General features: G+C 34.8%; 1 protein-coding gene across 1 annotated transcript in view; it reads left to right on the forward strand.

The window, feature by feature from the left end:
• The window catches only part of LOC147833965 (uncharacterized), an 82,399-nt gene extending 62,672 nt beyond the window's left edge, over window positions 1–19,727 (forward strand). Inside the window, exon 4 of the transcript XR_015507512.1 lies at window positions 16,947–19,727. The gene's annotated coding sequence lies outside the window, so the exon portion shown is untranslated. The remainder of the gene's footprint in view (window positions 1–16,946) is intronic.
• Window positions 19,728–23,712: the final 3,985 nt, after the last annotated feature.

Consider the following 23,712-nt stretch of genomic DNA (forward strand, 5'->3'; position numbering starts at 1 on the left):
CTCACAAGTCTCATACACCAGTCTTTTCTGATCCTTCCTTTAACAAATGAACGAATCGCTCACTGTAAGCGTGTAGACTGCTGAATCAATAATTTCCCCTCACACTTCCAATAATATCCAGGTAAGCACAGCGTCTTCTTGACTTATGACTTCAGAATCTGTTTGTCTTCGCTGCTGTGTTAGTGGGCGGGGCGCAAGTTTAAATTTTCCCGGGTTTGCGCCCACAACAATTATGTTTCGTAGTCACGTCACGCCAAAACGGCTAAAGACTCGTTATGAAGAAGATTCATTCTAACCACTATGAGTCGACTCTTTTTTTTTTTAGATGAATCAATAGTTTTAAAAACTGTCCACTTTCAGATTTAAGCCTTAGCTGGATATTTCACTTCACTTAGATCTGTTACACACTACATAGAAGCTCATTTTCGAAAACCCACAATAGGGGCTCTTTAAGCGTTTGTATCAGTTAATAGTTACATCATATTAAATGATTACATGGTCATGTTTGAGCTGGGGCCTCAAGGTAGCACAGTGGGTAGCACAATCACCTCACAGCGAGAAGGTCGCTGGTTCGAGCTTCGGCTGGGCCAGTTGGCATTTCTGTGTGGAGTTTGCATGTTCTCCCTGTGTTTGCGTGGGTTTCCTCCGGGTGCTCTGGTTTCCCCCACTAGTCCTAAGATATGTGGTATAGGTGAATTGAATAAGCTAAATTGTCCATAGTGTGTGCATGAGTGTGTATGGATGTTTCCCAGTGATGGGTTGCAGCTGGAAGGGCATCCACTGCCCTTTTTGGGATAAATTGGATGACCAGTTGTGTTACATTAAAGTATTTTTGACTTGTGCGTATTGTATCCAAGCATTTGAAAAATAGACTTTAAAAAACTGACACCAGGGTTCTGAAATTTGTGGCAAAACAATTGTAAAAACTAATATGTAATCCAATGACTAATAAACCCTCGAAAAATGTATTAGGTAATTGCAGCTACCTTTACCATCCTAAAAACTCTTGTATTTAATTCGGTACCCCAATTAGATCCAATCTTAAATAGGAGCTATTTAAATCCCCACAAAGCCAGTTACTGTTATGCAAACAAACCAGAAGGCAAGTAGTTCCACCAGTATTTTAAGGAAATACAAAATAGTTCCTCTGGTGCCCGTAATATAACATTAAGATAAAATGAAAATGGTTTTTACTGTTAAAAAAACAGACCGAGACAGAGACAGTTCTTAATGGGACCACCAAAATAACTCCAGTGATCAAGATCAAGAATAAGTCCATGTGTTACCATAGCAACCCAGACCTCCTTCACTTTCTCCCCCCGTCACCTCAGGGCCTTCCAGCTGACTGTGAGGTGCCTTAAATCACAGCTCAGGCGAGAGAGACACTTGCTAAACCATCGAGAAATTTGCTCCAGTGAGTCATTCAGAATCTTTACATTTCCGTTCCTCACCTAAGAGTTCCGTCATGTCACATCACATCACAGTAAACACCTCTCATTCCAAATAGGTCTTGTATATTAGAAGGATAGTTTATTCAAATGGACCATTTTCACAAGACTGTTATGATTTGTTTAACAGTCATTATAATTTTAAATCCTTGAAAGTTCTTTAATATTTAGATTAAAAAAATGTATAAACATTTACATGTATTTATGAATTCATTATATCAAATTTGCATCAAATTACAAAAAATGAATTACATGCAACATGTTTCTAATGCAGTGTCTATTGGGCTGAGAGTCAATTTGAAGTTAGTCTCTCCTCTGGCTGCCGTCATCAGTCTCACGCTATTCTTTTCCTTTTTCTGAAAGTCTTGATAACACCATTGAGAAGTTTTTCTTTTGTTATTTCAGCAAATAGGATGTAAAATATTTATTTGTTGTACTCTTCAGTTCACTGACACCTTCCACAATTAAAAAACCCAGAAATGTGGAAAGGGTCTATATGAAAACCTTTAGGCTTTGAGTTTTTTTCTACTGGTAAATACAAAAGAATATATCTTGAAAAATGCTGTAAACCAGTAGCCACTGACATTCATAGTCTGAATAAATACTCAATGGCTCGTTGTGTCTAATACTCTTCAAAATGTCTTCTTTTGTGTTCAACAGAAGAAACAAACAAGTTTGAAGCAAGTTGGGGTTAATAGATGATAAAAAAAAGTTAATTTTGGGGTGAACTTTTAATTTAATACAGTTGAAGCTGTAACGCATGTTTTGAATTCTAAAATTAGAATTTTTGGGGGAGAAAAAAAGGGTTATATTGCCGAAAAGTACAATGAATGAGTGAGTACAATTTTTACTATAGAGCAACTCCAGCGTTATGGATGTGACTATTGCAGTAAAAACTTAAGGCATAAATTTACAGAGAAAGTATAGACCATTTCAATGTGGTCATTTCATTAACCTTGAACATTTCCTGCTTGTTATCAAACAAAAAAAATTAATATCTGTAACAAGAGGCAATTCATTCATAACTTAATGTTAAAACAGCTATTATAACATTATTTATCGATACGTGGCTCTTCTTTTATTCTCAGAAGCTTTAAATTTAAAAATGTAAAACAGGAAATGTGTTTGGACCATTGTTTTTTTTTTTACATCCCTCAAAATGGTCTATTTGTTAACATTATAGTGAAACATGTTAATATTTTCCAAAACTACTAACCACAGTGTTATGAGATCAGAAAAATATCAATCTGTAAACATATTTTATATTTTACATGAATGAACATGTATTATGAATTTGACCAAGAAGTCTGGTGATGATGGATTTTTATAGGATTTTATCCTAATTGACAATTTTGCATTTATGAGTAAAATGCTTTGTTATAAAGTGACAGACAGTGGCTGAAAGAGTACAGAAAAATCAAACTCAAGTAAAAGTGCCATTACTTGCCCAAAAATGTCGTAGAGTAAAAGTATCTGTTGTAAGTTTTACTCAAAGTAGGAGTAAAAATAGCCCTTTTAAAACGAATAAAGAGTAGTGTGTAGTGAATATTATGCCATGAATGGCTCATGCCTTTACATGCAATTTTTGTGCATGGATGTGTAAACGTAACATTCTGTAGAGCGTTAGAATTGTTTAAAGACATTTGGTGGTTTTATTCTTTATACAGTAAAGAATGTAAAGATCATTGCGTGTAAAGATTTTAGACATCTTCTTGGACACTTCCAAATGGTTTGTTGCATTTATAAGGAGCCAATGTCCTGAGGTTGTTAAGTATGATGCGATTTACGTTCTATGTGTGATTCGATTGGACAAGGATCAAAGAACAGATTAATCTACTTTAGCCAATCCCCAGAGACAAGAAAAAAAGTAGCGACTGCAGGTTGAAGGAAAATAGTGGAATAGAAAACCAAGACAGGACTAAAAGTGTACTCAAGGAAAAGTGCACACTTTTAAATAACTTATTAAACTACAATTCCAGAGAAAAAAACTACTCAATTATAGTCATTAGAATATTTGTAGTTTGTTACTTAACACCAGGGCAGTGCGATTTGGGGGGGGGGGGGGGGGGGTAGTATTATATGTAGTATTTTTTTATTTATTATTATTTACTTTTATTATTTTTGGCCTTTTCGCCTATATTAGATAGGACAGTATTTAGACAGGACGCAAAGTTGGAGAGAGAGATAGGGGGGTGGGGAAATGTCCTAGAGCCGGGATTCGGACTCGGGACCCCCTGATGTGCTACTGCACTATATGTCGGCACGCTAACCACTAGTCTATTGCGCCGACTTTTTAATTATTTTTATTTTTTGACAGATATTGCAATTTTAATTAAAAAAATTTTTTTTTTAGTTAAGCTTCTGCTCAAATCACACTCATCTATTTCCTCGTGCTGGGACGTGACCCTTCGCTAAGCCCCGCCCTCTTTAGTTACTGTTGCTATGCCTGTCAAGCTTTCGTGCCTGGCACGGCTTTATCAATGTGAATGCGCCGGTGTCAGACATTGCCAGGGATATAATGTCATTTTTGGCAAACAGGTGAGATATCCGAGAAAGCAAGACAAAAAAGGACTGCAGTATGCATTACAGGGGTATATTTACCACATAATAGACAACCGATTAGAATATAGTTAAATCAAAATTGAAGCTAGCTTAGCTTATCTGCCTCATACACTAATCATTCAACAGCTTAGTTCATGCAGAGCAGGAGAGGTGAAATTTAAAAATAATCTAATAATAATTAAACTGAGATTTCTCTATTTTTAGCCAAAAAGCCTGATAGATTAATTGTTGTGCAATAAAATATAGTGTTACTAGCAGACGATGAAACACGCATGGACAGAGCTTTTACATAATTCATTCATAGAACAGCCAGAAAGGGGAATTTGATGGATTTGTGCCAATATTAGCATCATTGACCCATAACAATGTACAGTAAGTTAACTATTACTGTCAGTATGTTTGTATACTCTTTATAAATTAGTGAAAAACAGCTGCTGGTATAGTATATTGATCGCAAGTGCTTAGTTTGTGATCATATCTCGGTTTTGTTCTGTTGATTTGTAATTTAAAATTTTCGTAGCTTGAAATTGATGGAAATAGTTCAGTAAAGTTAGTAACAGATTCGCAGCTTCGTATTTGCCAGATCAATAACTCATGTCATTATGACCTATTCGCTATTAGTATGACTAAGTTACTATGGCGAAGGTTTAAACGGAGCAGTGCTCATAATATCGAGCGAAAAAAAGAAAGAGAAAAAGACAGCTGTGAAACAAAACCTGCTTTGTGTTTTTGTAGGAAACACAGTTTAGATCTGTTTAGGTTAAGAGGTGTGTGAGTTATTGCCGTCCATCACTGTGTCAGGAATATCAAAACAAAACCAACTTAACTCCGCTTCTTTAGCACCCCTCACAGAGCTTGATCCACGCTGGCATTTCTCCTCTTGGGTTTTTGGTTTTGAAAAGGTAAAAAAATTCCACCACCCCGTCCAAACTTTAAGGATACCAGGTATCAGATTTGCACAATCCATATGGACTCGCTCGAAAGCTTGACAGAGCCCCTTTGCGTATCAACAGTTGCTAAGCCACGATTGGTGGGTGGCGGTTTTTGGGTGTGGCATAGCGAAGGGTCAATTCTCTGACAGCTCATACAACTACCTGTTTTAGTTTGGTGTCTGTGACTTTAAAACCAAAATATTCGCAAATTAGTGACCTGCTCTGCATGTGGGCCCCACCTGGGCTGGGCCGCAATGTCCCCACATGGTCCCCACACAATTTTCTTTTAACTTTTTAGAAAGAGTGCCATTTTTAATTAACTTTTAAAATCGCATTTTAATTTAAATGTTGATGTTTTATTTATCTTTTTTTAACTCTAATTGTGTTATTGTTCAAACTATTATGTTTAAAGTGGCTGACAATAATAAATATTCATAATAATAAGAATTAATCTGCCACATTTGTGAACTGTTCTGTAGCCGCTTAATTAGGCCTACTATGTACAGTATTTTAATACCAGTCATTATGGTGGTACTTGGAGAGACAATTTTTTTCTGAGGTGGTCCTTGGTGAAAAAGTTTGAAAACCACTGTTTTATACCATTAAAGCATCGGGCCCACCTGGCCTGGCCCTACCTGGGCTGGCCCGCGTGGGCCCCACCTGGGCTGGCCCGCTTGGGGCCCACCTTGGCTTTCCCACGTATTATAAAAACGAACTAAACTGACAATAATAAATATTCATAATAATAAGAATTAATCTGCCACATTTGTGAACTGTGCTGTAGCCACTTAATTAGGCCTACTATGTATTTCAATACCAGTCATTATGGTGGTACTTGGAGAGACAATTTTTTCTGCTAAATTGGCTGTAGTGTATGTCTGTGAATGCAAGAGTGTATCCGCTACGTAAAACGTGCTAGATAAGTTGGTGGTTCATTCCACTGTGGCGACTCCTGATTAATAAAGGGACTAAGCTGAAAAGAAAATAAATAAATTAAATTAAAACAGCCTTTGTAAACAGGGTGTTACTGAAGAATCTATTTAAAACAACAACAAAGCCAGAGCCAGAGTGAGTGAAGCTGGAGAAGATGCTCAGTGCTGCTGTTCATTACACACACAAAAAAAGAGAACCATAAAGCTACACCAGCAAAAAAAAAAAATGTTTTAATGAGAGGATTTTAAAAAAATATTTTAAAAAGTGCATCTTTTCTTTCTCAGTGAAACTTTTTAATTGGGAAAAGTGGATTTATTTTTATAGCATGACCCTCTAAAAAAGCTAAAACATTCCTCTGGAGAAATCAGACAAAAAGTTCCATTCTTTGTCTTTGTCTTTGTGACTTGTAAAACACCTACCGAAATGGAAAGTGCCACAAACACAAGAAACAAAGGCACGTCAACAACACACACGCATTCGCGCACAAAAGAAAGACGACATCCTTCCCACACCTGAGGTGGTGAAGCTCTCACCTCCCGATCACGTACAGGTGTGAAAGCAAATACAATGGATCTTTATTCAGGTTGAATCACATGAAGTCTCATCAAGCTCAACACAGGTGCGCGACAGACTTTCGGATCATCAGTCACTTTAGAAGGTGGATATTTGATCTAATCACTCCCATCAAGCAGCATGAAAAGGAAGAACCTAATCGTTCACTTGCAGAGAGCATCAACAAGGGTACACATCTGTAACAGGCCTGTGAATTTGTGTCATTCCATTAGGGAAATCAGTGCCGTATTTAACCCCGTTTGGCGTGATGGGAAGACAGCAACACCATGCAGCCGCTATATATACAAGCTCGCACAACCCCTGCGTCTCATTTTATGCAGTGCTGCATCATAAGGGAGAAAGAGGATAGAGTGATGTTTACCTATTCACACCTCTGATGAGTGCAGGAGAATTGAATTCATGCTGAGAGTGGAATAATTGATTTGGACGGCAGCCGCGCCGGGAACATCTGGGGTCTTTCTCACACCCGCACACCTTCTGATGACATAATAAAAGGAGGAGGATGAAGTGCGAGGCGCAGTCATTTACACCAATATTTCCCTGTAAATACATTTACGTTCAGAATAAAATTGTTCCCCGATGAAACGAATTAGCCTTTGCTTTACAGTTGTGGTGTGACTCTGTTAATCGGATCTTCAAATGCATTATTTAAGTCATCTTTAATGATCTGATTACACTAAACATCAGATAACGGGAGTCAGCATTGCGTTTGGATCTAGACGCTAGATCTAAATGCACCAGGCGCAGCAGCCGACGTTTGCCCCCTAACTCGGGGGTCTTTCCTCCTGCGCCCGCTTCCATTCCTGGCATCTGGTTGACTGAGTAAATTGGCTGTACAGACACCCTTCCTCGCTCTGCTCGGTTCTGTGGCGCTCCCATTTAAAAAGTGCGAAATTATAATTATCAGAATTATGCTTTTAATGATGCGTTAATTAGACTCCTACAGTGAGATTAGCAAGTGCTTATGAATTATTAACTGTGAAGTCTTTCCAGAATTTGAACAGGCAGGACGCACTAAATTTGCTTTTTGGTGATTAGCGTGCTGGAAAATAACACAACAGACTGTGGTGCATATGCTTACGATTACAACTTTAAGTACATTTATTTAACTCTATCCCACACCAGCGCTTTTGTGCCAAGATTCTGTGGAACCAACTTCTCGGGCAAAGAGCCTCGCGCGTTCCTACTTTCTCATTAACAGAAACATATGATGAAGCATTCGCTGCCAAAAGTCTTTTTTAGCACGCGGCTGATATATATATATATACGTGTGTGTGTGTGGCGAGTGCTTTTCTGTTTGGTGTTTTCGCTTTGATGCTTTGACGAGGTCACTGTAATGATGTATGTGCTTTCTTTGCTAATGCAGCCGTCAAATCTTTTCCTCCACTCTGTCAACAGCAGTGAAAACAATGAGGATTCACAGCACACCTTACTGAACGCTCTGTGAGCGAGCACCATAGACGCTAAATAAACAAGCCTTGCCACAGCCAATCCTGGCTGCTGTTACATGAGCCAGACCTAACAGAGCATGGTAAAACTATTTGGGTAATCCCTAGTTGTAATAACTAAGTCAACTGTTTTGAATTGTGAGAGCAGCCTCTGGCCCAACCACAGTGGTCACGGCGGCCCTCTTTAGCCCAGCGCGTAACGCTTGGTCTGAGCTGTCCAAACTTTTGGATGGAAATAGGCCTGCTAATTTGCAGGACGTGGGTACCACACCCCACTTGGCATGCATGAATAAAGAGTGCACCCAGGAGACATCACACAAAAGACGATTTAAGGCAAAGAGAAAGCCTGCTCTTTGCCCGCAGTCCATTTTAAACAAATAACCAATAAATAACCCATGTCCAAATGGCCAATTTAGACAGGACTATTAGAGTGCACAAAGCCTGAATCTGTGATGCCATCGCTAATGATTATTATTATTACTGCTAAACCAACTCAGACAGGGCGATCAGGAACTCAGTAGAAAGCAGAGGGGTTTTATTTCAGCATGTACAAGGACATTTATTGAAGTATTAGATAAATGGACAATATTACCAAAAATGATTAATCACATTTTCTGGAGTTTTACTAAAATATGTATAAAAAAAATAATAATAATCTGACATACAGTGCTTAGCATATATAAGGTCACCCCTCACAAATCTATATTTTAAATTCATAGTTTTATTAGGGAGCTCCACAATATTATATTTGTACATACAGTATACATTAGATTAATCAGTACTGAAGTCAAATCTGGAAACAAAATAACTTACAATAACGGTCCAAAAACTAGTACAGTCAAAATTATATGTTATAGAAAAATATTAAATACAAATTTTACAAGGAGGAAAAATCAAGAGAAGCAAGAAAATGTAAAGGTTTAGTTGAAATTTTATAGGTTGTAATTTTTTTTTTATTATTATTTTTTTGCAATAATTTGCTTGAATTTAAATGTATTCTATTTCAATTTCTAAATATGTTTGGTGACTAAAATATTATTTTAATAAATATATCTGTTTAATAAGTCTGTTTTGTTTAAATGCACGATAACATATTGCCTATATTCACTGTGAAATGGATAAAAATATTAATTTTTAAAATGGGCTGTACTCATTTATGCTGAGCACTGTATTTTGTTTCACAATAAAAACAAAAACAAACATCTAATCAAGTATTTAAGATGCAAAATGTTCTAAAAGCCACCTGAGATTTTTTACTAAAATTAGCATTTTTTCTATTTGTAAGTTTAGTTACTTCACTTTTATTGCAAGGAATGGGTGGTTTTTGTGCCTTTAAAGTGAAATAACTGAACATAAACTTAAGAGCATGAGGAAATTGCTCATTTTAGAAAAAAATTTATAATCATAAGCTGCTCACTTTATAATAGTGCTGCGCATCACATAAAAAAAATTACTACACAAGTTTACTGGTATTGCTAGAGTTATTTAAAAAGTTTTTGGCCACATTTTGCATTTCTGGCATGTATGGGTACGGGTGGCTAGAAAGACCCACCCCCCTACTGACAAAATCCAAAATATGGCCCCTATAAGAGCTCATTTGTCCCATTTTTGACAGTATGTCTTGATAAATTGTGAAAATAACCAACAGTTGAACGCTTTAAAAAAAAACTAATTTCAAATTATTCAATAGAAAAAATCTAACTGAGGGAACGAGCTGGCTAGTTTGTTATTTACCAATATGCTAGTTTTTAATTCAAAACTAGTTTTAATAGATTCTAAATGTTTGTTTGTTTTTTTATGATAAAAATGTTTATTCAAAAAACTTTTTTTCATAAGTGTTAATTTAAAATTCTAATTTCCTTACATTATTTATAAAACTGTAATAACGTACAATTTAAAATGCACATTTCTAATTAAACTCTTTGTGGTAAAATAGTATGGCAAGCACTTTGAAAAAAATGTAGGAAATATTTTTGTTGAATCAAGAAGTGTGGTTATGATCACCATCCAAGAAGCTAATGCAGCAAAGATTAGAGCTTAAAATGCCATTTAAAAGCATTATATGAACTTCATGAGGTGAATGACGGCTAAAGGGTCGACTTTTTGAGAAAAAAGAACCACTCTATCAATAGGCTGGCTACGGGCCTGCATTTACAGAGAGTAAAATCATTTTTGTACATTCTTTTATTAGAAATATAAACGTTTTACTTTGACTTATTCAGACTGCAAGCGATGCTCCCTGTGATTTTCGATTCACCGCTGACATGCCTATGGCAATAACAGATTAACGAACTGTTGCATGAATATCAGGTACCTCTATACATAATGCAGTGGAGCGCTGCTTTAAAAAAGGGTTCATCATATCAATTTCCCCTCTGACAACGTGTGATTTCTGAAGTGCATTTTAATGAACCATTGTTTCGTTGATATTTCCTGATATACGTTTTTTTCTCAGCAGGGCGTCAGCCAGCGTGTTAGTGGGCCGGAGGGTAGAAAATAACACAACGCATTATATTTTATGAAGAGACCGCCGACAATCGCACCGAGCGAATACTCATCGGCAGGTTTTGTTTTTGCACAGGTTATGCAAATCAGTCCTCGTTGACTCACCGACTCGTTATAACATTAATTAACACAGTGCTACCTTGCTCAATATTTGGTAACAGAGCCACTGTCTGCGGATGTAAAAATTTACAGGATTCCAATTTTAATGAGGGAGCAGAGCACAGGTGTGCTAATGAAGAAATCAGCTCATTTGAATAAAACCATCCTGTTTGGGAGAAAATTAATTAACAACACTGGAGTAAACGTTGACACCTTTGAACAGAGATGGTGAAATTATACCATAATGCAAATTTGCCTTTAATGGCAAAGGTGCTCCTGCCTTATGATATCTATTTAGTGAAGTTTGTTAATCAGCATTATTCATTAGAGAGGTTAGTTACTTCAGACTTTTCTAATTGCGGGAGTAAATTACCACCGCACAAGCTCTAATAGTCACAAGGTCGCATTTAAAACGGTTTATTTACAAAACAGCTTTCCCTCTTCATGTTTAGTCTCCATTTGAGGTTAAATTTACGTGCTCACTCTGCCCGTCTCAATTTTCCTTCCTGAATTACCATGTTTAAGCCTTATTTTTAGCAGACAACACCAGCTAACAGCAGCTTATTAGAACATGCGAGGTGGAAATTTACTGCGACATTCAAGACGAAGCAGATAATAGGGAAATGCCATGTCTTTTCATAAAATGCAGAGGAACGTAGTCTTAACCCGAGGCCTGATATTAAAACGTTCTTCTGCGCTTAAAGCAGCAATTAAGGTGCGTTGTGAAACAAGTGTTAGATACTCAAAAGTGTCTCACACGATACCTCTGAGTTTAACACTTTGAATACCCACTTGAGGCTAATGCTTTTCATAGTTGGTGTTCATCCGTTCAGTCTTGGAGGGACCACACATTCTCCACATCTACTGAAAACTACGACTATAAATCTAAAGCTTTACATTAAGCGGGCCTTTGGCCTCTGGGTAAATAGCATGTTATCAACCTGCGCAGAGTGGCCAGACATAAATCAGTGACAGGGTTTATTCATAATTTCTCCCCATTCTGTCATCTAATGCTGTTTTTAAACAACCTTATTATTAATTTATCTTTTAAAGATTTAGATTCTGCTTAATTAAACGTACAGGTATAGTTAGTAAAATGTTCAGGTTGTTGGCATGATATTACATATGACAAAAATGAATATAATTAGTATATAGCTGTAAATGGTTATTTGTCTCACCTTGTCCACCATGTGCTAATGCTAAATTGGTTTAGGAATTGAAAGGACCCCATTCAAGATCATGTAACTGAGGCCTCCTGTGAAGTAAAATACTAGTCTTCAAAATTTCAATTATTTAACGTTTTGGTGTGACACCTCTATTTATTGAAAATAACCAACAAGTCCTACAATTCATGTGGGATTAATATAATTAATAATTTCATATAAAATAAATAAATTTTTTATTATTTTATGTTTTTGCTATAAAACTCTATAGGTCTGATAGGTCACCTAATCTGCTCCTGGGTCATTAATGGTGCAGGGGATTGGTTGCTGCCACTTCGGCAGCCAATGAGCTTGCTCCTCATCAGACAAGCTGTAACACGTTTTCAGAGACCCTCCTCCACCCCAGCTCCACCTGTGTTAGATCTGCTACGGGGGTTACATATATTATGTTTGCAGCAGCAGCCTGTTATATTCTCAGACGGCATGTCTCTGAATATACTGGCAGTAGCAGGTGTTGGCATTTACTTTGCCGTATTAATCAAAGCAGCAGCAGCAGCGTAGCAGATCTACACCTCCAAGACCTAATACATCAACATTGCCATACACATATTCATTATCATACTAAATCCCGAGAGTGTTCATGGTAGAATTATATGAAGACAAGTCAAACCAACAATAAAAACAAATCACTTTCATACTATTTATATATAATTAAAGGTTAAGATTTGATAAGGGTTGTTTTTCTGAATTTTTGCAATGTCACACTAGAACATATGGTACAGTTCAGTAAAAATAACAATAACTATAACTATAACTATATATATATATATATATATATATATATATATATATATATATATATATATATATATATATATATATATATATATATATAGTTAAAATTCTCATGATCTTGAATGGGAACATTACAGAATAATACAAATATAAATACAAATACAAATATAATACAAATACAAATACAAAAATAAATACAAATATTAAACTTGTACTTAATCTCTCTTAAATCCAGATAAAATCTCTTAAATCCAGATAAACTGAGAATTTTGTAAGATTTACTGTGTGTTTAGTTTAGTAAAACAAGCTTTTTTGTAAAACTGTTATATATATATATACAGTATATATATAAATATATATATATATATATATATATATATATATATATATATATATATATATATATATACAGTTTATATATATATAACAGTTTTACAAAAAAGCTTGTTTTACTAAACTAAACACACAGTAAATCTTACAAAATTCTCAGTTTATCTGGATTTAAGAGAGATTAAGTACAAGTTTAATATTTGTATTATTCTGTAATGTTCTGCAAAGTAACATTTGTAATTAATCAACATTTTTCATAATTTCAATAGAAAGACAGCCTTTTTCCCAGGGAAATGACAATTGGTCAGATTGATTTTTCTTTTCTGAGAAGAGTGCAAAAGTATCTGCATCCAAAAATAATAATAATCAAGAAACAAGAATTTATCAAGCAACAATAGTTTATAGCATTTATACTTGAAAAGATTCACTTGGCTTAAAGATCTCTACTTTCTTCAAATAAATTTCATGAATACAAGGCATTTGAGCCTACTAATATGACCTCACATATTTACATACATTAAGGGCCGTTTGCACATTCAGAGGCTGAGAATGTGAAGTATTATTATGTGTAATATTATTATTATGTGTGAAAGTTTCGTTCGTGAAATTCGATAGTGACTTTAATATTATTAAAACTGCAGTAAGAGCTTTTTCGGTTGAAAAGTAATTATATTCCAGTATGGAGGGAGCACGTAAAGTGTTCAAAACATTCAATCTATTTTTTCTAATTTTTCTAATCGTAACGAGAATTAACAAAGTTTTACTATTTTGAAGCTATTTTGCATTACCAAAAATGGAGACCTAAGGAGGCAAGTGTAAAATATCAACCATACTGGCAAAAAAAAAAACTGTTTACTTACTTGCTCAGGTGAGGATTTTTCATCTTTAACAGGCTTTACTGGATTGTTTGATTGTTGATGCAACTAAGCCGATATGGCGACCACCGAAAACCATGGAGATTTCATATGCAAAGAAAAACAGTATTAAAGGCAACTGATAAAAAAAAGCGTTCAGTAACCGCAAATTACATGGAACTGTGCGTTTCTACCACAGAGAGGCGAAAGAGGCTGATGCTCATTATTATTCTAAAGACATCTAATATCCACTATATAATATTAGAGTATATGTTCATTATCTTAATTTGTGGTTTATATTAGAGTGCTTTTTAAAAATCAAAACATGAAATAAGTTTAGCCTATATATCTTCTTAAAATCAACTAAACTAATAATACAATTTTAAGAATCTGTATCATGCCATTTCATTTCTTATTTTATTTTTCTACCTCAGGTTTTGACAGTTTTGTCTTTGTTACAAACATAAGAATTAGGTCTACAGCTATCTATTTTATTTTCTATGACGTCTACTACTGTATTTTAAATAGAATTATGTTAATTTTATGTAGTCTATGCAGTTGTAGTAGCCTGTGTAAAGCAATATTTTGTTCATCTTTTCAATAGGATGTAAAAAACTGTATCTTTTATTAATTAAGTTTAATCAAACTTTTATTTATCAAGCAAATGCTTCACACATTGAAAAGAGCACATTAGTTGATGATTGTATTGTTAAATAAAAAATATGTGCTATTTGCACATTTACTGACTTTGCATGATGCCACCCGCTCAGTCAAACCTTGTAAATATTAATAATACAAATAATAGATCAATAGAAAGTTGATCTTCTGTCAACTTAGATTTAAACTGTTGGGATCCTGGTTGAGATGATGCAAGTTTAGAGTTGTATCCTTAGAACAATATGCAAATACATAGAGCTATTTCTTTATCATTTGTACTTTAATGTACCAATTAAAAATCCTGCTGAATAAAATATAGCGCTAAAAGAATTATCATTTAAAATGAAAATAAACAAAAATTGGCAGCATGGTGGCTCAGAGGTTAGCACCCCTGCCTCACAGCAACTAGGTTGCTGGTTCGAGTTTCCTCCAGGTGCTGTAGTTTCCCCCAGGTGCTGTAGTTTCCCCCACATTCTAAAGACATGCAGTACAGGTAAATTGAATAAACTAAATTGGCCGTAGTGTATGTGTGTGAATGAGTGTGTATGGATGTTTTCCAGTACTGGGTTGCAGCTGGAAGGGCATCCACTATGTAAAACATATGCTGGATAAGTTGGTGGTTCATTCCGCTATGGCAACCCCAGATTAATAAAGGAAAAGAAAATGAATAAATAAATAAATAGTGAATTAATATAAACTTTAATATATAGATTTTTTATGCTCTGAAATCTCAAAAATTATTGTTATTATAGCAATTCTGTGCCTAATTATATCTTATGGAAGCAAAAGAATTGATCCAAACATTTTGATTACAAAAAGAATCAAATTAAATGAGTAAGACATTAAGTATTAGGGATATTTGAGACTGAGGGAGCGAGTCACTTAACCTAAAGAAACATTCTTCTGTTCTTTTTCTTTAAAAAGAGAACATTTTTAGCATATGATGGTGATTATTAGGGAGAAGTGTAAGCTGCTATGCTAATGCAGTGTAATCTCAGACTGATGTCCCTGTCAGTGGTCAAGTCTCATTACTGTCATCCATAAAGATTGATAAATATAGTCTTAGTAAGCGGATGCCCATGATACGGATGCACTGGTTTTCTTAATAATTTTGCACCCAGAACCAGACTGGGCCCCTTAAATAGTAATGTGCTAGAACACAAATAGGGGATGCGTGATCGCATTGGAGAAAACCTGCTGTCGGGTGTTGATTCTCGCTGTCTGCTGAGTGCCAATGGGGACGCGCGTCAGTTTTATAGCTGAGCCGGGAGGAGAGGCGTTGGCAGGGAAAGAAATGCGCTCATCAATGTTTATTAATCATCGGCGTGATATGATACTGTAGAATTGTGGTATTTTTACACACGTTGAGCATGCACAATCTTCTTTGGCTACAAGTCGGTTAACTTAATTAGTCACAGGTCTGTGTGAAAGCCATGCAAAACTGTTTCTGGTATAAGCAAAAAGCCGAAGTGTCATTCTATCAGCTGTCAGTCAAAGTCATCTGCTGGGCCCGCTTCTTCTGTTTCTAACACGCACGTCGAAGTGTCTCAAGCTGTTTGCAAGGAATCAAGCGTCGAATTTTCTACATGAACCGCATGAAACAAAGGAGCAACAGCTCACACGTCAGAAAACCCACTGTGTATCTATGAAAATGACAAAAATGCAAGGTGTTATGAAAACCTTTACAGATACACGCTTGAAAGTAAAGCTTATTTGGCATTTTTAGTTCCATAAAAAGCTTTAATATCTATCTATCTATTTATCCATCTATCTATCTGTCTGTCTGTCTTTTTAAACATCTATATGTCTGTTTACCTATCTGTCTGTCCGTCCATTTAAAACATCAGTCCATCCGTCTGACTGTGTAACCGTCTATCTTTCTGTCTCTCTGTCTGTCTCTCTGTCTGTCTGTCTGTCTGTCTGTCTGTCTGTCTGTCTTTCCGTCCGTCCGTCCATCCATGTAATCATCAGTCTGTCCGTCTATCTGTCTGTCTATCTATCAATCTGTCTGTCTGTCTGTCTGTCTGTCTGTCCGTCTGTCTGTCCATCCGTCCGTCCGTCCGTCCGTCCGTCTGTCTGTCCGTCTGTCTGCCTGCCTGTCTGTCCGTCCGTCTGTCTATCGGTCTGTCTCTGTCTGTCTGTCTGTCTGTCTGTCTGTCTGTCTGTCCATCCATTTGTCTCTTTGACTATTTAACCATCAGTCTGTCCGTCTATCTGTTTGTCTGTATAAATATTTGTTTATCTGTCTGTCTGTCAGTCCATCTGTCTGTTCATCTGTGTTTGTCTGTACGTCTAACCATAAGTCTGTCCATCTGTCCGTCTGTCTGTCTGTCTGTCTGTCTGTCTGTCTGTCTGTCCGTCCGTCCGTCCGTCCGTCCGTCCGTCCGTCCGTCCGTCTGTCTGTCCGTCTCTCTGTCTGTCTGTCTGTCTTTCTATCTATCTATCTGTCTGTCCATTCATTCGTCTGTCTGTTGGCCTGTCTGTCTATCTATCTACCTGTCTGTCTGTCTGTCTGTCTTATTTTTGATTAATAATCATTACTGTAAAAAAGGATTAAGATGTAATCATTTTCAGGTTTACTTCATAAATTCATGTTTAATTCAGTGTAATACTTGGCATTTTTTGTGTTTCTTCACCTTTTTTTCAGCGTTTCATCAGCTCAGACATGCGAAGGACAAGATTTCTATCTGCAAAGAAGCACTGCACAGCAATGATTGTTATGATTCCTTTGACTCCCTCTCTGCCTTTGTCCATTCAACACACTATTAACTGATGTTTCTGTGTAATTACTCTGTCTGTGTGTTTTACAAACACACAGACACTCAAAAAGGAAAGCTGGTATGTTTTCAAAGAAGCAAAGCGGCATGTCTGCAATAATTGAAATATTTGTAATCAAAACAGAAAACTCTCACTTACTGTTTTGGGTACACAAAAAAAGCCTTGCCAATCAAAACATTGTTGCGAAAGCACAAAGTCAGATGTAATTTACTTTTGAAAGATCAATTTAACCTCTGATGAGCGTGTTTGCTTTAGCTGGTGGATTTTTGGATTGGCAACAGTCATTGTGCATTAATTAGAGCTCCTTACAGTGATTCACAAAAACCAATCAATTACTCTTCTAGACTTGACTGGCAGTACCCTATAATTGGGTGGCTGCTTTCCTTTTCTCAAGTGCCCTGCAGCCAATCGGTGCAGACCAAACAGGTGGCAGCAGAGGAAACAAGCTCTTCCAGTCCATAAAACTGGCTAACTAGCTCCTGAAAGTTGCCAGCCTGCAATTATCATATCATTTGTGTTGTAAATCACACTGCTTCTTGTCATGGTATCATCAGATGCAGCAATTTCATGCAACACATCAACCCCCCACCCCTTAAAAAAAGGAGAAAAAAGAAGTGTCGGGTTGTTTTCAAACCGATAAAAAATTTTAAAGTTTTAAAACACCATACACAAACATACCAAACTAAAACCATAAATCATCACATTTGTGACATGGTCCGACAAGCAGAAACAAACACCCTGAGTACTATACGTTGCACAACTGAAACAAATGCAGTTAGTATGTACTTCCCCTTTCTCAAGTCCAAACATCTTCAATTTCGGCATTCCAAATTATTATCCTGTCGTCTAGAATGTACAGTATATTCATAACGCCTTTTGTCCGTCATATTCCAGATAATTCAGTCATGTTTGTTTCCGCTTTATAAATGCTCTTGTAGTAAAGCCGTGACATCATATTCTGTCCATCATCTTCTAAATGATTCTGCTATGAAAAAGCAATAAATCCATTGTATCTCATAATCATGACAGCTCATAAACTAATAGCAGCACATTGTTTAGTTTAGTCATTTGCGCAGTTTTTGAGATCATTTTATGAATTCTTGTTGTAATTAACATTAAAACAAAATTATTAGCAAATTTTTAATTATTTTTTTATATTTCCTAAGTGCTGTTTAATGGAAAGATTTTTTAGCACACTTTGAATGTTTTAATAAATAATATTGTTTGATTTTGCTATGGACAGTTCATATTATTTCACGAGTAGTTTAATATGGAGCTAATAATATACCAAAACAATTTTATTGATTTGAATAATTGACCATTGTAATTTAATAAATCTAAATTTTTAGATGCCGTTAAAAATTGTTGTAAATTTAAATTTATTATTTTGAATTTTAATTTCTTAATTTGAGTTTCATAACATGAATATTAAACATCTGAAATTTTTTCATAGACTTATTTTTTTTATTTCTGAATTCATAGACTGCAGATATGCAGTTTGTAAAAATACAGTTTTAAGCTTTAGCAGCATCAAACTCAATACTGTAAAATTCAAAACCAGATGTTCAGATCATGAAATTCAGATTCAGGGGAGAAAGGATATGTCAGGGTTGATCAACAGGGTTTATATATAATTCGCACCCTGTAATTCATCCATAACCATAAATCAAGCAGAGGTGAGTGATTCTTAGTTGGATCACCTATTTTCTCCACTGAATCTGAATTTCATGATCTGAATTTCTGGTTTTGAATGTCAGAATATTGAATTTGATATGTGTGCGGTGGCGATGTGGCTAGAGCTGTTACCTCACAGCAAGAAGGTCGCTGGTTTGAGCCTTAGCTGGGTCAGTTGGCAATTCTGTGTGGAGTTTACATGTTCTCCCGGTGTTCACGTGGGTTTCCTCTGGGTGCTCCGGTTTCCCAGTGATGGGTTGCAGCTGGAAGGGCATCCACTGCGTAAAACATATTGGCGGTTCATTCCTCTGTGGTGGCCCCAGATTAATAAAGGGACTAAGCCGAAAAGAAAACGAATGAATGAATGAATGAATGAATGAATGTTCTGAATTTCTTCATCTTGAAAGCTTGAAACTGTATTTTTGCACACTGATAAGAATTCAGAAGAAATAAGTTTGATATTACGTCAATAAATATTTGACTTTATAAATCCAGTATTCAGTTGTCTTATATTTTAGATGTTTAAATTCTAAAATTCAAATTCAAAATAAGAAATTCAAACCAATTTTAATGCGATTTAATATTCTGCCTCATTAAATTACAATTGTTCAAATTTCATTAAATTAATATAATTCAAATGTTTTTGGCATATATTAAGCTCCATAGTTTTTCTACTTTTTTTTTTTTTTACATATTATTTTTACTTGTAAGTTTACCAGTGTATAATAGTATTCAATTATTATAGATTAAAAATAAAAGATTAAAGCATGCATCCTTTTCACGTTTAACGGTCATCACATTCCTAAATCCTTGAAAGTTTTTAATGTTTTGATTGAAAAAAAAAAACATATGAACATTTATATGCATTTATGAACGGGTTATTATATTTATATATATATATATAGCTTATGTGAGGTGTTTCTAATGCAGCGTACAGTATCTGGGGCTGCAAGTAAATTTGATGTTATTCTCTCCTCTGGCTGCCGTCATCTGTCTCATGTTATTTTTTTCCTATTTTTTTCCTTTTTCTGAAAGTGTCGATAACCCCATCGTGGAGTTTCTTTTATTATTTCAGGGAATAGGATTTTTAAAAAATTATTTGTTGTATTCTCCCATTCACTGCGCGCTAAGTTTACCCAACCATGATGCCTTTCGTTACTGAGAAACCCAGAAATGTGAAAAGGGTCTATTAATTAGGTTAATTGGGTAAGTCATTTGTTTGGGGGTAAATAATATGGACGTTCGTTGTTTACAAAAAATATTTCAATTTTTTTTTATTCAAGCCTAACTAAAAAAAATAAAATAGGAAATACTGTCAAAACTTTGTTCTGTTAAACATCACTTGGGAATTACTTTAATATGAAGTAAAATTCCTAATAATTTTGTCTTCTACTGCATTTATTGAATCAAGACAATACACTCTAAAAATTGTTGAGTTACTTATTTAAACCAATGGTTGAGTTAAAAATATTTGGTGCTTTGTTGGGTAATTTTTTTACTTTTATTGGGTCATTTATTATTAACTCAACCAGTTGGGTTAAAAATTTTTGAAATTTAAACAGTCAACTGATTTAACTGACACAAAACAGATGTGTTATTATGTGTACGTGATTGTTTTTGCGTTATAAAGTTTATTTAAGCTCTAACCCAATAATGTTATTTTTTATTAAATAACCGTGGTGTTTTTTATATATCTATTTCACCAACACTCTTAATTACTGATGATACAAACGTGCGCTTCATACCCAATCCATACTGTATTAAACAGATAAAATGCTTAAGTGTCTGGAACTTAAAAAGTAACAGAATTAAACTATTTTTTATATTTTTTGAAACTTTGAGTTATTTATTTACACAGCCAGAATTATAAAAGTAATAGCAGTACTAGTACAATCTAAAAAACCTTGGGTTATTTATTTAACCCAATAGTTGAGTTTAAAATGTTTGGTGTTTTGTTGGGTTATTTTGAACCTTTTTTGGGTTATTTATTAATTAACAGTTGGATTTAATGTTTGGTGCTTTGTTGGGTTATTTTGAACCTTTTTTGGGTTATTTGTTAATCAAGTTGGATTTAATGTTTGGTGCTTTGTTGGGTTATTTTTTAGCTTTTGTTGGGTTATTTATTTAATAATTCAACGAGTTGGGTTAAAATTTTTGTATTTCAACAGTCAACTGATTTAACTGACAGGACAGCTGCATAAATATGCATATGTAATGTTGGTTTTGTGTTATAAAATTTATTTAAGTTCTAATACAATAAAATTTTTATTTTTTTAATCAAATTACCTTTCTGTGTCTCGTTTTTATATTCATTTTACCAGCACTTTTAATTTGATGATACAAACGCGCGCTTCATAGCCAATCTATATATGGATAAAAGCACTTTCTCTACCTCCGTGTTCATTTCCACATTTTTATTTATTTTTTTTTTTTTGAAGGAAAGATACACATATTTATAGATATTAATGGCACTGTTTGGCAAAATAACCAAACACATCGGTTACTTTTGTAACCCAGACTGTTGGGTTAACCTTTGGGTTAACCCTTAACCTTAACAACTCAATGGATTGGGTTAAAATTACCCAACAACAGGTCATGCCCAAACAACCTATCATTGAGTTACCTGTTGGGTTATCATTAACCCAACTGTTTTAAGTGAATAATAGTAGCAATAGCTATACCAGGATGGGAAAAATAACATTTAATCAAAATAACCCAATGTATTGGGTTAAATTAAAAAACCCAACGCATTGGGTTTAAATAACCCTTAACCTATAGTTGGGTTATATGTTGGGGTATTTTTAACCCAACTATTTTAGAGTATTCTAAACATTTCTGCCCCAGAAAAGTTATAAATCAAAATTTTGTTAAAGCTTTGTCATGTAAGAAAATGAACTGAAGGAACTGAACCCACTGTTTTTTAAAATAAACCAGAAACAATAGTACATTGTCTTACAGTGTTTTAGCATCAGTAACAATAATTCAAATATTTGTGTTTCTCCTCCTTATATGTGCGAGCATAGACACGTGCCTAGAATGCATAAACTGGCCCTGATTGTGTCTCATAATCATGACAACTCATAAGCTAATAGCAGCATGTTGTTTAGTTTAGTCATTTGCATGGTTATTGAGATAATTTTATGAATTCTCTTGCAATTAAAACACATACGCATTGAAGAGTGACACTGTTTATAGCCTTGCTGAGGTACTGTATGTTCTCACCCTCTAAACACATGGTAATTGCTCAGCTGCAGTTGATACAGCCACAAATGAGGCAAATGAGTCACTGTTAGATAGATAAACAACTAGATAGGGATTTTATTTAACCCACAGAGAAAATCATTTACATAAATTACACCTGCTTATTGGGAAAACATCATTTGTTTAAGAAGCTTCTTTATTCATCAAATGAGCATCTATGCTGTAACCTATTGTTTTAAGTTATGAATAAAACAGATTATTGGAGTAATGTCAGAGATTTTCCGTATTTCTAAACTTAGATTAGACCTTTTATCAAAAACATAGCATGCAAAAAAAAAGCAAATATGAGTGAAATTGTTTATATGCAATTCTGTTTATTCATATCTTCCAATAAACAAGTATATATAAAAATGCAAAGTTCTTCCTGAACTTAATAATCTCTTATAAGTTTATTAGAGATCATTTATTTCATTTATTCAATTAAATTATAGGTTTCACTTTATAAAAGTTGAAATTTGATGAGCATTGTAAGTTTTCTTGACCATGTCTACATGCCTAAATGCATTGCATTGCTGCCATGTGATTAACTGATTAGAAATTGTGTGTGTGTGCGTGTGTGTGTGTGTGTGTGTGTGTGTGTGTGTGTGTGTGTGTGTGTGTGTGTGTGTGTGTGTGTGTGTGTGTGAATATGAGGTTAATTAATTTTTTTGAATATAAATAAATATTATTTTGTTTTTTTATTTTTATTTTTATTTCAAAAATCATATTTAATTTAATATAATACACTTAAAAAAGCTTTAAAATATTCACTTAAAGTTTCCAAGTAAATATCACTAACAATTACAATAAAATGGACAGGAACACAATGAATTAAATGTAATCATTTTCAAATAAAATAAATAACTAGTATTTTCTCTTAAACCATACTTAATTTCAGAGTTATTTTGAAATTTGCTGTCAAACTTGCTAGCAGTTTCTGGGCACATGAACACACTGTTGTTGTTTTTGTGTTGTGTTTTGTTTTTCAGTTTATACATTCCCCAGACAAATTATCTACAAAGCAACTGAAATAACTTTTGCCGTTGGTATTGAACTCAGTTTACAGGATAAATAAGCAATGGCGCTATCTTTGATTAACTTGATGAAGCCAAATCAGTTGCCCACTCCACACTTGGCACCAGTCCAGATCAAATTACTGTGAGTTAGATGAATTATTTCACTTAACATAGTTGGGAAACATCACAGACTGCTCTCTACACCTACATGCTTTCAACCATCTGTTCTTTTGTTTACACCTCTTCATATCCATGGCAACTACATGGGGGCAGGTAAAGCTAGTTAGTCGGAAATATTTGTAAGTAATATAACCCTCATAAGATTAATGAGCGTTGGTTTAAAGCGATGTGCGTTGACAGAGATTTTCAGAGGCATTATCAAATTGAGCTTAAACTACTTGATTATTAGGCCTGAGTATGGCAAGCTCCATTAACGTTTAATTTAGCCAGATCTGGCATGTAGAATTGAGGGCAGACGTTGGTGATAGAGATCACTCTGACTGGCTGTTCAGCTGTAAATCTTAGAATTAGATGTTGTATTAAACTAGAGGGCTTTATGCTGGGAAAGCAACTACCTGGATGTACGTTATCCTGCTTATTACATGGATACTTGCCATAAAAATTAAAAATTAGACACAAAACCTTATTCTAAACCATAATATAATTAATTATTTCATAAATATTAATATAATTTTCTAATAAAAG

The sequence above is a fragment of the Danio rerio genome, chromosome 14, assembly GCF_052040795.2.
Source record: "Danio rerio strain M-AB ecotype USA chromosome 14, GRCz13ab, whole genome shotgun sequence".
NCBI classification, from domain to species: Eukaryota; Metazoa; Chordata; class Actinopteri; order Cypriniformes; family Danionidae; genus Danio; species Danio rerio.